This window comes from Arachis stenosperma, chromosome 2 (assembly GCF_014773155.1).
Source record: "Arachis stenosperma cultivar V10309 chromosome 2, arast.V10309.gnm1.PFL2, whole genome shotgun sequence".
NCBI classification, from domain to species: Eukaryota; Viridiplantae; Streptophyta; class Magnoliopsida; order Fabales; family Fabaceae; genus Arachis; species Arachis stenosperma.
This window is the reverse complement of record NC_080378.1, coordinates 17,231,818-17,246,600: the sequence shown is the minus strand read 5'-3', so window position 1 is coordinate 17,246,600 and position 14,783 is coordinate 17,231,818. Positions and strand designations below refer to the sequence as shown.

The following is a 14,783-nucleotide window of genomic DNA, read 5'->3' as shown; positions in this document are numbered from 1 at the left end:
TGGTTTTGATTAGATCAGAGACCATGGTTGCTAAGTCAGAGGTGTTCTGCTTAGAATTCTCTGTCTGTTGCTGAGAAGATGATGGAAAAGGCTTGCCATTGCTAAACCTGTTTCTTCCACCATTATTGTTATTGAAACCTTGTTGAGGTCTCTCTTGATTCTTCCATGAGAAATTTGGGTGATTTCTCCATGAAGAATTATAGGTGTTTCCATAGGGTTCTCCTAGGTAATTTACCTCTTCCATTGAAGGGTTCTCAGGATCATACGCTTCTTCTTCAGATGAAGCATCCTTAGTACTGCTTGGTGCATTTTGCATTCCAGACAGACTTTGAGAAATCAAATTGACTTGTTGAGTCAATATTTTATTCTGAGCCAGAATGGCATTCAGAGTATCAATCTCAAGAACTCCCTTCTTCTGATTAGTCCCATTGTTCACAGGATTCCTTTCAGAAGTGTACATGAATTGGTTATTTGCAACCATTTCAATTAGTTCTTGAGCTTCTGTAGGCGTCTTCTTCAGATGAAGAGATCCTCCAGCAGAGCTATCCAAAGACATCTTGGATAGTTCAAAGAGACCATCATAGAAAATACCTATGATGCTCCATTCAGAAAGCATGTCAGAAGGACATTTTCTGATCAATTGTTTGTATCTTTCCCAAGCTTCATAGAGGGATTCTCCATCCTTCTGTCTGAAGGTTTGGACTTCCACTCTAAGCTTACTCAATTTTTGAGGTGGAAAGAACTTTGCCAAGAAGGCATTGACTAGCTTTTCCCATGAGTCCAGGCTTTCTTTAGGTTGTGAGTCCAACCATGTCCTAGCTCTGTCTCTTACAGCAAAAGGGAATAGCATAAGTCTGTAGACCTCAGGGTCAACCCCATTAGTCTTGACAGTGTCACAGCTTTGCAAGAATTCAGCTAAGAACTGATGAGGATCTTCCAATGGAAGTCCATGGAACTTGCAATTCTGTTGCATTAGAGAAACTAATTGAGGCTTAAGCTCAAAGTTGTTTGCTCCAATGGCAGGGATAGAGATGCTTCTCCCATAGAAGTCGGGAGTAGGTGCAGTAAAGTCACCCAGCACCTTCCTTGCATTGTTGTTGTTTTCGGCTGCCATGTCTTCTTTTTCTTTGAAGATTTCTGTTAGGTCCTCTACAGAGAGTTGTGCCTTAGCTTCTCTTAGCTTTCGCTTCAAGGTCCTTTCAGGTTCAGGGTCAGCTTCAACAAGAATGCCTTTGTCTTTGTTCCTGCTCATATGAAAGAGAAGAGAACAAGGAAATATGGAATCCTCTATGTCACAGTATAGAGATTCCTTAAGGTGTTAGAAGAACAGAAAAATAGAAGGAAGAGGTAGAAGACTTCGAACTTAATTTAGATAGAGTTCGAATTGTGCATTGAGAGGGAGTGGTACTCCATAAATAGAAGGATGTGGGAAGAGAGGAAGAAATTTTCGAAAATTAATTAAAAAAGATTTTGAAAACATTTTGAAAAACTTTAATTTGATTTTCGAAAAAAACAAGAGTGAGAAAGAGATCAAGTAATTTTTGAAAAAGATTTGAAATTAGAAATCAAAAAGATATGAAAAAAAAAATTATTTTGAAAAAGATGTGATTAAAAGGATTTGATTGAAAAGTTGTGCTTTTAAAAAGATATGATTGAAAAGATATGATTTGAAAACAATTTTAAAAAAGATTTGATTTTAAAATTTAATGACTTGCCTAACAAGAAAAGATATGATTCAAACATTAAACCTTTCTTAACAGAAAAGGCAACATACTTGAAATGTTGAATCAAATCATTAATTGATAGTAAGTATCTTTGAAAAAGGAAAGAAATTGATTTTGAAAAAGGTTTGATTTAAAAGATATGATTTGAAAAAGATCTGATTTTGAAAAACTTCGAAAACTTGAAAAAAAAATTGATTTGAAATCAAAATCCTCCCCCTTGTGCCATCCTGGCGTTAAACGCCCAGAATGGTGCACATTCTGGCCTTTAACGCCCAATGCACTACCTTTTTAGGCGTTAAACGCCCAACCAGGCACCCTGGCTGGCGTTTAAACGCCAGTCTGTCCTTCTTCACTGGGCGTTTTGAACGCCCAGCTTTTTCTGTGTAATTCCTCTGCTGCATGTTCTGAATCTTCAGTTCCCTGTACTATTGACTTGAAAAATAGAACCAAGATCAAATAAACAATGCATGCAAGACACCAAACTTAAAATTAGACACTAGACTCAAACAAGAAACATAAAATATTTTTGGTTTTTATGATTTTAAAATTTTTTTTGGATTTTTCGAAAACTATATGGAAATAGAAAATGAAGGTTTCAGAATTCTCAATTTGGATTCCAGGAATCATTGCAATGCTAGTCTAAGACTTCGGTCCAGGAATTAGACATGGCTTCACAGCCAGCCAAGCTTTCGAAGAAAGCTTCGGTCCAAAACACTAGACATGGCCAATGGCCAGCCAAGCCTTAGCAGATCATTGCTCTAATAGCAAGATTGATAGAAATCAACAAGCTCTTGTGATGATCAGTTGAAACCTCGGTCCAATAAGATTAGACATGGCTTCTCAGCCAGCCAGATTTCAACAGATCATCATGAAACTCTAGAATTCATTCTTAAGAACTCTGAAGAAAAATACCTAATCTAAGCAACAAGATGAACCGTCAGTTGTCCATACACGAAACAATCCCCGGCAACGGCGCCAAAAACTTGGTGCTCAATACCATGGCATAAACACAACTTTACACAACTAACCAGCAAGTGCACTGGGTCGTCCAAGTAATAAACCTTACGCGAGTAAGGGTCGATCCCACGGAGATTGTTGGTATGAAGCAAGCTATGGTCACCTTGTAAATCTTAGTCAGGCAGACTCAAATGGGTATAGATGATGAATAAAACATAAAAATAAAGATAGAGATACTTATGTATATCATTGATGAGAGCTTCAGATAAGCGTATGAAGATGCTTGTCCCTTCCGTCTCTCTGCTTTCCTACTGTCTTCATCCAATCCTTCTTACTCCTTTCCATGGCAAGCTTATACAAGGGTTTCACCGTTGTCAATGGCTACCTCCCATCCTCTCAGTGGAAATGTTCAACGCACCCTGTCACGGCACGGCTATCCATCTGTCGGTTCTCGATCAGGCCGGAATAGAATCCAGTGATTCTTTTGCGTCTGTCACTAACGCCCCGCCCTCAGGAGTTTGAAGCACGTCACAGTCATTCAATCATTGAATCCTACTCAGAATACCACAGACAAGGTTAGACCTTCCGGATTCTCTTGAATGCCACCATTAGTTCTTGCCTACACCACGAAGACTCTGATCTCACGGAATGGCTGGCTCGGTTGTCAGGCGAGCACTCGGTTGTCAGGCGATCAACCATGCATCGTGTATCAGGAATCCAAGAGATAAACATTAGAGCCTCGTTTGCTTGTAGAACAAGAGTGGTTGTCAGTCACTTTGTTTATAAGTGAGAATGATGATGAGTGTCACATAATCATCACATTCATCAAGTTCTTGAGTGCGAATGAATATCTTAGAATAAGAACAAGCGGAATTGAATAGAAGAACAATAGTAATTGCATTAATACTCGAGGTACAGCAGAGCTCCACACCTTAATCTATGGTGTGTAGAAACTCCACCGTTGAAAATACATAAGAACAAGGTCTAGGCATGGCCGAATGGCCAGCCTCCCAAAGTGATCAAAAGATCTAAGGAACAAAAGATTCCAAAGATCAGAAGATGAAAATACAATAGTAAAAGGTCCTACTTATAGAGAACTAGTAGCCTAGGGTGTACAGAGATGAGTAAATGACATAAAAATCCACTTCCGGGCCCACTTGGTGTGTGCCTGGGCTGAGCATTGAAGCATTTTTGTGTAGAGACTCTTCTTGGAGTTAAACGCCAGCTTTTATGCCAGTTTGGGCGTTTAACTCCCATTTAGGTGCCAGTTCCGGCGTTTAACGCTGGGAGTTCTGAAGGTGACTTTGAACGCCGGTTTGGGCCATCAAATCTTGGGCAAAGTATGAACTATCATATATTGCTGGAAAGCCCAGGATGTCTACTTTCCAACGCCGTTGAGAGCGCGCCAATTGGGCTTCTGTAGCTCCATAAAATCTACTTCGAGTGCAGGGAGGTCAGAATCCAACAGCATCAGCAGTCCTTTTCAGTCTCTGAATCAGATTTTTGCTCAGGTCCCTCAATTTCAGCCAGAAAATACCTGAAATCATAGAAAAACACACAAACTCATAGTAAAGTCCAGAAAAGTGAATTTTAACTAAAAACTAATAAAAATATACTAAAAACTCAACTCAAACTACTGAAAACATACTAAAAACAATGCCAAAAAGCGTACAAATTATCCGCTCATCAGCTACTTGAAGCGGACATCATCTATCCTATCTCGGATAGCGAGTGGGTAAGCCCGGTCCAAGTGGTGCCAAAGAAATCCGGGGTGACCACAATCAAAAATGAAAGTGGTGAACTTATAGCAACAAGAGTGCAAAATTCTTGGAGAGTATGCATAGACTACCGAAAGTTGAATGCGGCCACAAGAAAAGATCACTTCCCCTTGATCGACTAGCCGGTAAATCATATTATTGCTTTCTTGATGGTTACTCCGGATACTTCCAAATTCACATTGCTCTAGAGGACCAAGAAAAAAGCACATTTACTTGCCCCTTTGGAACGTATGCTTACAAGCGTATGCCATTTGGCCTATGCAATGCACCGGCAACGTTTCAAAGATGCATGATGAGCTTATTTGCGGACTTTCTAGAACAATGTATGGAAGTTTTCATGGACGACTTTAGTGTGTACGGTGATTCATTTGATCATTGCTTAGGTAACCTTGAAAAAGTCTTAGAGAGATGCACCAAAACAAACCTTGTCTTAAATTTTGAAAAATGTCATTTCATGGTCAAACAAGGCATTGTTTTGGGACACATAATCTCAAAAGAAGGCATCTCCGTAGATCCGGCAAAAATAAATGTCATATCTAGTTTACCTTACCCCTCCTCCGAGAGGGAAGTCCGCTCTTTTCTTGGACATGCAGGATTCTATAGGAGATTCATCAAAGACTTTAGCAAGGTGGCCTTACCTCTCTCTCGACTACTACAAAAGGACACTGAATTTGAGCTGAGTAAGGAATGTATGGAAGCGTATGACAAACTTAAAGTAGCATTGACACAAGCTCCTATTGTGCGAGGACCGAATTGGACTCAACCATTTGAAATCATGTGTGATGCTTCGAATTATGCGATAGGAGCCGCGTTAGCACAACGCGAGGGTAAGATTCCCTATGTCATAGCTTATGCTTCCAAAACACTAGACGGAGCCCAATCCAACTACACTACTACCGAAAAGGAACTCCTAGCTATTGTTTTTGCTTTGGACAAGTTCCAAGCCTATCTTCTTGGTTCCAAGGTAATAGTGTACTCGGATCACGCGGCACTAAAGTATTTGTTGGCCAAAAAGGAATCAAAATCGAGATTAATTCGTTGGGTGCTTTTGTTACAAGAATTTGACTTGGAGATCAAGGATAGGAGTGGTTCCCAAAACTTAGTGGCGGACCACCTAAGTCGCCTTGAACACACAAAAGGCGACACCACTCCTATCAATGACTCCTTTCCTCTAGATGGTTTGCACGCAATCTCGGAAGTAGTTCCTTGGTATGCCCCAATAGCAAACTACTTGGTTTCACGCACCTTCCCTCCCAATCTCAACAAACATCAAAAGGATAAGCTGAAAAGTGAATCCAAATACTATGTTTGGGACGATCCCTATTTGTGGAGGTGTGGAGCGGACCAAATAGTGCGACGGTGCATACCTCAAACCGAATTCCAAGCAATCTTGGACGCTTGCCATTCTTCCGAAGGAGGTGGCCACTACGGCCCCCAAAGAACGGCAAGAAAGGTCCTTGATTGCGGATTTTGGTGGCCAACCCTTCTCAAAGATTCTTCCCTCTATTGCAAATCTTGTCCCCAATGCATTCGGTTTGGAAATATTTCTAAAAAGGACGAAATCCCCCAACAAAATATGCTTTTTTGTGAAATCTTTGATGTATGGGGAATCGACTTCATGGGACCATTTCCAAATTCCAATGGCTTTCTCTACATCTTGTTAGCCGTCGATTATGTGTCAAAATGGGTGGAGGCAATCCCCACCCGAACGGATGATGCTCATGTTGTTTATTCTTTTGTAAGGAACAATATCATTTGTCGCTTTGGCTCCCCAAGAGCAATCATAAGTGACCAAGGATCCCACTTTTGCAACAAAAAAATGGATGGCCTCATGAGAAAGTATGGCATCATACACAAAGTCGCCACGGCCTACCACCCTCAGACAAACGGCCAAGCTGAGGTTTCTAACCGGGAAATCAAACATGTGTTGGAAAGGATTGTGAAGCCGAATCGGAAGGATTGGAGTGCTAAACTCTCCGATGCACTTTGGGCATATCGCACGGCTTACAAAACACCCATTGGCATGAGCCCTTTTAGACTTGTATATGGTAAAGCATGCCATCTACCAGTAGAAATCGAACACAAAGCTTATTGGGCCATAAAGGAGTGCAATATGAGTTTGGGTGGAGCCGGAGTAGAGAGAAAGCTTCAATTGGCGGAATTGGAATGCTTAAGATTAGAAGCCTATGACAATTCTAGACTCTACAAGGAAAAGATGAAAGCCATTCATGACAAGAACATTAGGAGAAGGGAATTTAGACCCGGTGAACTAGTCCTCCTTTACAACTCAAGGTTGAGATTATTACCCGGAAAGCTTAGATCAAGATGGGATGGACCCTACCAAGTAGAGAAAGTGGAACCTTATGGGGTCTACCACTTGCGCCACCCATCAAGTCCGAACATTTTCAAGGTAAATGGGCACCGTCTCAAATTGTACCATGGTGAGCAAAGAAAGAACTCCAAGGAATTTGAAGTGTTCCTCTTGAGGGATGCATCTCTTGAACAAGAACTTTGAGCTAGTGGAAGTCCAACTTAAGGACAGTAAACAAAAGTGCTAGGTGGGAGACACCCCACCATGGTAAGACCTACCATTTGTACATAGCCATTGAATTCTTCTTCGATTGATACTTGCTTAACACTTGACTTCATGTTTGGTAGCTAGGTAATTGATGTAGTTGTAGCTAGATTCCATTTCAAATTTTGTTTCATTTGTTGAGTTCATTTGGTACTCTATCATGTCTAAACATGCTTCTATAGTGCTTAAAGTGGCTGTTGGAGGGTTAGAATGCTGAAAGTGATGCGAAAACATGCAAACTTTGAAAAAAGGCACCCTTCCACGCGTGCACGCACCTGGCGCGTACGCGCCCATGACGCATTTTTCGGCCATCCACGCGGACGCGCGGCGTGCGCGGACGCGTGGATTGCAAAAAGTACCCCTCCATACATTTTCCAGAGAGTTGCGCCCACACTACGCCAGCACCATGCCTGAGGCACAGGCCATTCACGCGTGCACGCACAAGGCGCGTACACGCTCTTTGACAAGTCCGCAGATCGACGCGCTAGCACACCTGGCGCGCGCGCCGATCGCCCCTGTGCACTCCTGGTACATATTCCAGAGAGTTGGGCCACTCTCGGGCCTGCACTAAGCCACCAGCCCACCACCTCTGCACTAAGTCGGAATCTTAATGGTTCAAGAGTTCTATGCCAATGCATGGATCACCAAAGAGCCATGATCAAAGTGTGAACCCGAATCCAAAGAATTGGCTTACAATGGTTCGGGGGAAATACTTAGATTTTAGTCCGGAAAATGTAAGGTTGGCATTCAATTTGCCCATGATGCAAGGAGATGAACATCCTTACACTAGAAGGGTCAACTTTGATCAAAGGTTGGACCAAGTCCTCACTGACATTTGTGAAGAGGGCGCCCAATGGAAGAGAGATTCAAGAGGGAAGCCGGTTCAATTAAGAAGGCATGACCTCAAGCCCGTGGCTAGAGGATGGTTGGAGTTTATCCAACGCTCAATCATTCCCACTAGCAACTGGTCTGAAGTTACTCTAGACCGGGCCATCATGATCCATAGCATCATGATTGGAGAAGAAGTAGAAGTTCATGAGGTTATAGCCCAAGAACTCTATAAGGTGGCGGACAAGTCCTCTACCTTAGCAAGGTTAGCCTTTCCTCATCTCATTTGTCACCTCTGTTATTCAGTAGGAGTTGACATAGAAAGAGACCCCTCTCATCATGAGATCCCTGAGATACCTCAAGGGATGCACTTTCCTCCACAAGACTATTGGGAGCAAATTAACACCTCCCTAGGAGAATTGAGTTCCAACATGGGACAACTAAGGGTGGAGCACCAAGAACATTCCATCCTCCTCCATGAAATTAGAGAAGATCAAAGAATCATGAGAGAGGAGCAACAAAGACAAGGGAGAGACATTGAGGAGCTCAAGCACTCCATAAGATCTTCAAGAGGAAGAACAAGCCGCCATCACTGAGGTGGACCCGTTCTTTAATCTCCTTGTTCTTTATTTTCTTGTTTTTCGAATTTTCATGTTTATGTTATCCATGTTTGTGTCTTATGATCATTAGTGTCTTAGTGTCTATGCCTTAAAGTTATGAATGTCCTATGAATCCATCACCTTTCTTAAATGAAAACTGTTTTTATCACAAAAGAACAAGAAGTACAGGATTTCGAATTCATCTTTAAAACTAGCTTAATTAGTTTGATGTGGTGACAATACTTTTTGCTTTCTGAATGTATGCATAAACAGTGCATATGTCTTTTGAATTTGTTGTTCATGAATGTTAAAATTGTTGGCTCTTGAAAGAATGATGAAAAAGGAGACATGTTACTGAGGATCTGAAAAATCATAAAAATGATTCTTGAAGCAAGAAAAAGCAGTGAATACAAAAAAAAAAGAAAAAAAAAAGAGAAGAAGCAAAAAAAAAAGGGAAAGAGAAAAAGAAAGAAAAAGAAAGAAATAAAGTTGTGATCCAAGGCAAAAAGAGTGTGCTTAAGAACCCTGGACACCTCTAATTGGGGACTCTAGCAAAGCTGAGTCACAATCTGAAAAGGTTCACCCAATTATGTGTCTGTGGCATGTATGTATCCGGTGGTAATACTGGAAGACAGAGTGCTTTGGGCCACGGCCAAGACTCATAAAGTAGCTGTGTTCAAGAATCATCATACTTAACTAGGAGAATCAATAACACTATCTGGATTCTGAGTTCCTAAAGAAGCCAATCATTCTGAATTTCAAAGGATAAAGTGAGATGCCAAAACTGTTCGGAGGCAAAAAGCTACTAGTCCCGCTCATCTAATTTGGAGCTAAGTTTCATTGATAATCTGGAGTTCTATAGTATATTCTCTTCTTTTTTATCTTATTTGATTTTCAGTTGCTTGGGGACAGGCAACAATTTAAGTTTGGTGTTGTGATGAGCGGATAATTTATACGCTTTTTGGCATTGTTTTTAGTATGTTTTCAGTATGATCTTGTTAGTTTTTAGTATATTTTTATTATTTTTTAGTTAAAATTCACTTTTCTGGACTTTACTATGAGTTTGTGTGTTTTTCTGTGATTTCAGGTATTTTCTGGCTGAAATTGAGGGACCTGAGCAAAAATCTGATCCAGAGACTGAAAAGGACTGCAGATGCTGTTGGATTCTGACCTCCCTGCACTCGAAGTGGATTTTCTGGAGCTACAGAAGCCCAATTGGCGCGCACTCCACGGCGTTGGAAAGTAGACATCCTGGGCTTTCCAGCAATATATGATAGTCCATACTTTGCTCAAGATTTGATGGCCCAAGCCGGCGTTCAAAGTCACCCTTAGAATTCCCAGCGTTAAACGCCGGAACTGGCACCAAAGTGGGAGTTAAACGCCCAAACTGGCATAAAAGCTGGCATTTAACTCCAAGAAGAGTCTCTACACGAAAATGCTTCAATGCTCAGCCCAAGCACACACCAAGTGGACCCGGAAGTGGATTTTTATGTTATTTACTCATCTCTGTACACCCTAGGCTACTAGTTCTCTATATATAGGACCTTTTACTATTGTATTTTCATCTGGAGATCTTTGAATCTTTTGATCACTGGGAGGCTGGCCTCACGGCCATGCCTAGACCTTGTTCTTATGTATTTTCAATGGTGGAGTTTCTACACACCATAGATTAAGGTGTGGAGCTCTGCTGTACCTCGAGTATTAATGCAATTACTATTGTTCTTCTATTCAATTCCGCTTGTTCTTGTTCCAAGATATCACTTGCTTTTCAACTTGATGAATGTGATGATCCGTGACACTCATCATCATTCTCACCTATGAACGTGTGACTGTCAACCACCTCCGTTCTACCTTAGATTGGGTGAATATCTCTTGGATTCCTGATACACGATGCATGGTTGATCGCCTGACAACCGAGCGCTCGCCTGACAAACGAGCCAGCCATTCCGTGAGATCAGAGTCTTCGTGGTATAGGCAAGAACTGATGGCGGCATTCAAGAGAATCCGAAAGGTCTAACCTTGTCTGTGGTATTCTGAGTAGGATTCAATGATTGAATGACTGTGACGTGCTTCAAACTCCTGAGGGCGGGGCGTTAGTGACAGACGCAAAAGAATCACTGGATTCTATTCCGGCCCGATCGAGAACCGAGAGCTGGATAGCCGTGCCGTGACAGGGTGCGTTGAACATTTCCACTGAAAGGATGGGAGGTAGCCACTGACAACGGTGAAACCCTTGCATAAGCTTGCCATGGAAAGGAGTAAGAAGGATTGGATGAAGACAGTAGGAAAGCAGAGAGACGGAAGGGACCAAGCATCTCCATTCGCTTATCTGAAGTTCTCACCAATGATATACATAAGTATCTCTATCTTTATCTTTATGTTTTATTCATCATCTATACCCATTTGAGTCTGCCTGACTAAGATTTACAAGGTGACCATAGCTTGCTTCATACCAACAATCTCCATGGGATCGACCCTTACTCGCGTAAGGTTTATTACTTGGACGACCCAGTGCACTTGCTGGTTAGTTGTGCGAAGTTGTAGTGATCACAATTTCGCCCACCAAGTTTTTGGCGCCGTTGCCGGGGATTGTTTCGTGTATGGACAACTGACGGTTCATCTTGTTGCTTAGATTAGGTATTTTTCAGAGTTCTTAAGAATGAATTCTAGTGTTTCAAGGTGATGTTCTTATCATCACCAAAGCTGATTGATTATCATCAATTTAGCTCTTGAATGCAATGTCCTGCTGAAGCTTGGCTATCCATGTCTAATCCCTTTAGACTGAAGCTTTAGACTAACATTGCATGATTCCTGGAATTCTCATTAAGAATTTTGATACCTTTTTTTTTTCTTTTTCACTTAATTTTCGAAAAAAAAACCAAAAAAAATTATAAAAATCATAAAAAACCAAAAATATTTTATGTTTCTTGTCAAGTCTAATGTCTCATTTTAAGTTTGGTGTCTTGCATGCATTGTTTATTTGATCTCGGTTCTATTTTCAAGTCAATAGTACAGGGAACTGAAGATTCAAAACATGCAGCAGAGGAATTACACAGAAAAAGCTGGGCGTTCAAAACGCCCAGTGAAGAAGGACAGACTGGCGTTTAAACGCCAGCCAGGGTGCCTGGTTGGGCGTTTAACGCCCAAAAAGGTAGTGCATTGGGCGTTAAACGCCAGAATGTGCACCATTCTGGGCGTTTAACGCCAGGATGGCACAAGAGGGAAGATTTTGTTTTCAAATCAATTTTTTTCAAGTTTTCAAAATTTTTCAAAACCAAATCTTTTTTAAATCATAACTTTTCAATCAAACCTTTTTCAAAATCAATTTCTTTCCTTTTTCAAAGATACTTGCTAACAATTAATGATTTGATTCAACATTTCAAGTATGTTGCCTTTTCTGTTGAGAAAGGTTTAATGTTTGAATCATATCTTTTCTTGTTAGCCAAGTCATTAATTTTTAAAATCAAATCTTTTTAAAATTATTTTCATATCATATCTTTTCAATCACATCTTTTTAAAAGCATAACTTTTCAATCATATCTTTTTAATCATATCTTTTTCAAAATAGTTTTCAATCATATCTTTTTGATTTCTAATTTCAAAATCTCTTTCAAAAAATTACTTGATTTCTTTCCCACTCTTGGTTTTCGAAAATCAATTAAAGTTTTTCAAAATGTTTTTAAAATCTTTTTAATTTAATTTTTGAAAAATCTCTTCCCCTCTTCTCACATCCTTCTATTTATAGAGTACCACTCCTCCTCAATGCACAATTCGAACTTTATCTCACTAAGTTCGAATTCTCTACTTCTTCCTTCTATTTTTCTTTTCCTCTGACACCTCAAGGAATCTCTATACTGTGACATAGAGGATTCCATATTTTCTTGTTCTCTTCTCTTTCATATGAGCAGGAGCAAAGACAAAGGCATTCTTGTTGAAGCTGACCCTGAACCTGAAAGGACCTTGAAGCGAAAGCTAAGAGAAGCTAAGGCACAACTCTCTGTAGAAGACCTAACAGAAATCTTCAAAGAAGAAGAACCCATGGCAGCCGAAAATAACAACAATGCCAACAATGCAAGGAAGGTGCTTGGTGACTTTACTGCACCTACTCCCGACTTCTATGGGAGAAACATCTCTATCCCTGCCATTGGAGCAAACAACTTTGAGCTTAAGCCTCAATTAGTTTCTCTAATGCAACAGAATTGCAAGTTCCATGGACTTCCATTGGAAGATCCTCATCAGTTCTTAGCTGAATTCTGGCAAATCTGTGACACTGTCAAGACTAATGGAGTTGACCCTGAGGTCTACAGACTTATGCTATTCCCTTTTGCTGTAAGAGACAGAGCTAGAATATGGTTGGACTTACAACCTAAAGACAGCCTGAACTCTTGGGAAAAGCTAGTCAATGCCTTCTTGGCAAAGTTCTTTCCACCTCAAAAATTGAGTAAGCTTAGAGTGGAAGTCCAAACCTTCAGACAGAAGGAAGGTGAGTCCCTCTATGAAGCTTGGGAAAGATACAAACAATTAATCAGAAAATGTCCTTCTGACATGCTTTCTGAATGGAGCATCATAGGTATTTTCTATGATGGTCTGTCTGAACTATCCAAGATGTCTTTGGATAGCTCTGCTGGAGGATCTCTTCATCTGAAGAAGACACCTACAGAAGCTCAAGAACTAATTGAAATGGTTGCAAATAACCAATTCATGTACACTTCTGAAAGGAATCCTGTGAACAATGGGACAAATCAGAAGAAAGGAGTTCTTGAGATTGATACTCTGAATGCCATTCTGGCTCAGAACAAAATATTGACTCAACAAGTCAACTTGATTTCTCAAAGTCTGTCTGGAATGCAAAATGCACCAAGCAGTACTAAGGATGCTTCATCTGAAGAAGAAGCTTATGATCCTGAGAACCCTTCAATGGAAGAGGTGAATTACCTAGGAGAACCCTATGGAAACACCTATAATTCTTCATGGAGAAATCATCCAAATTTCTCATGGAAGGATCAACAGAGACCTCAACAAGGTTTCAACAACAATAATGGTGGAAGAAACAGGTTTAGCAATGGCAAGCCTTTTCCATCATCTTCTCAGCAACAGACAGAGAATTCTAAGCAGAGCCACTCTGACTTAGCAACCATGGTCTCTGATCTAATCAAAACCACTCAAAGTTTCATGACTGAAACAAGGTCCTCCATTAGGAATTTGGAGGCACAAGTGGGACAGCTGAGCAAGAAAATTACTGAACTCCCTCCTAGTACTCTTCCAAGCAATACAGAAGAAAATCCAAAAGGAGAGTGCAAGGCCATCAACATGGCCGAATTTGGAGAGGAAGGAGAGGAAGTGAACGCCACTGAGGAAGACCTCAATGGACGTCCACTGGCCTCCACTAAGTTCCCCAATGAGGAACCATGGGAATCTGAGGCTCAAAATGAGACCATAGAGATTCCATTGGACCTACTTCTGCCATTCATGAGCTTTGATGAGTATTCTTCCTCTGAAGAGGATGAGTATGTCACTGAAGAGCAAGTTGCTAAATACCTTGGAGCAATCATGAAGCTAAATGACAAGTTATTTGGAAATGAGACTTGGGAGAATAAACCTCCTTTCCTCACCAAAGAACTGGATGACTTGTCTAGGCAGAAATTACCTCAAAAGAGACAAGATCCTGGGAAGTTTTCAATACCTTGTACCATAGGCACCATGACCTTCAAGAAGGCTCTGTGTGACTTAGGGTCAAGTGTAAACCTCATGCCTCTCTTTGTAATGGAGAAGTTAGGGATCTTTGAGGTACAAGCTGCAAGAATCTCACTAGAGATGGCAGACAATTCAAGAAAACAAGCTTATGGACTTGTAGAGGATGTTCTGGTGAAAATTGAAGACCATTACATCCCTGCTAATTTCATAGTCCTAGAGACTGGGAAGTGCATGGATGAATCCATCATCCTTGGCAGACCCTTCCTAGCCACAGCAAAGACTGTAATTGATGTTGATAGAGGTGAACTGATCATTCAAGTGAATGAAGAATCCTTTGTGTTTAAGGCTCAAGGATATCCCTCTGTCACCATGGAGAGGAAGCATGAAGAGCTTCTCTCAAAACAGAGTCAAATAGAGCCCCCACAGTCAAACTCTAAGTTTGGTGTTGGGAGGCCACAACCAAACTCTAAGTTTGGTGTTGAACCCCCACATTCAAACTCTAAGTTTGGTGTTGGGAGGTTCCAACATTGCTCTGAGCATCTGTGAGGCTCCATGAGAGCCCTCTGTCAAGCTATTGACATTAAAGAAGCGCTTGTTGGGAGGCAACCCAATGTTATATTTTATCTAT

General features: G+C 40.9%; 2 non-coding genes across 2 annotated transcripts; one reads left to right on the top strand and one right to left on the bottom strand.

Moving 5' to 3' along the window:
* Positions 1 to 610: 610 nt before the first annotated feature.
* Positions 611 to 718, top strand: LOC130964814 (small nucleolar RNA R71). The gene has a single exon (XR_009080885.1). It is a non-coding gene; the product is annotated as a small nucleolar RNA R71 (small nucleolar RNA).
* Positions 719 to 12,904: 12,186 nt separating this feature from the next.
* On the bottom strand, positions 12,905 to 13,012 carry LOC130963967 (small nucleolar RNA R71). The gene has a single exon (XR_009080082.1). It is a non-coding gene; the product is annotated as a small nucleolar RNA R71 (small nucleolar RNA).
* Between the last annotated feature and the right edge of the window lie 1,771 nt (positions 13,013 to 14,783).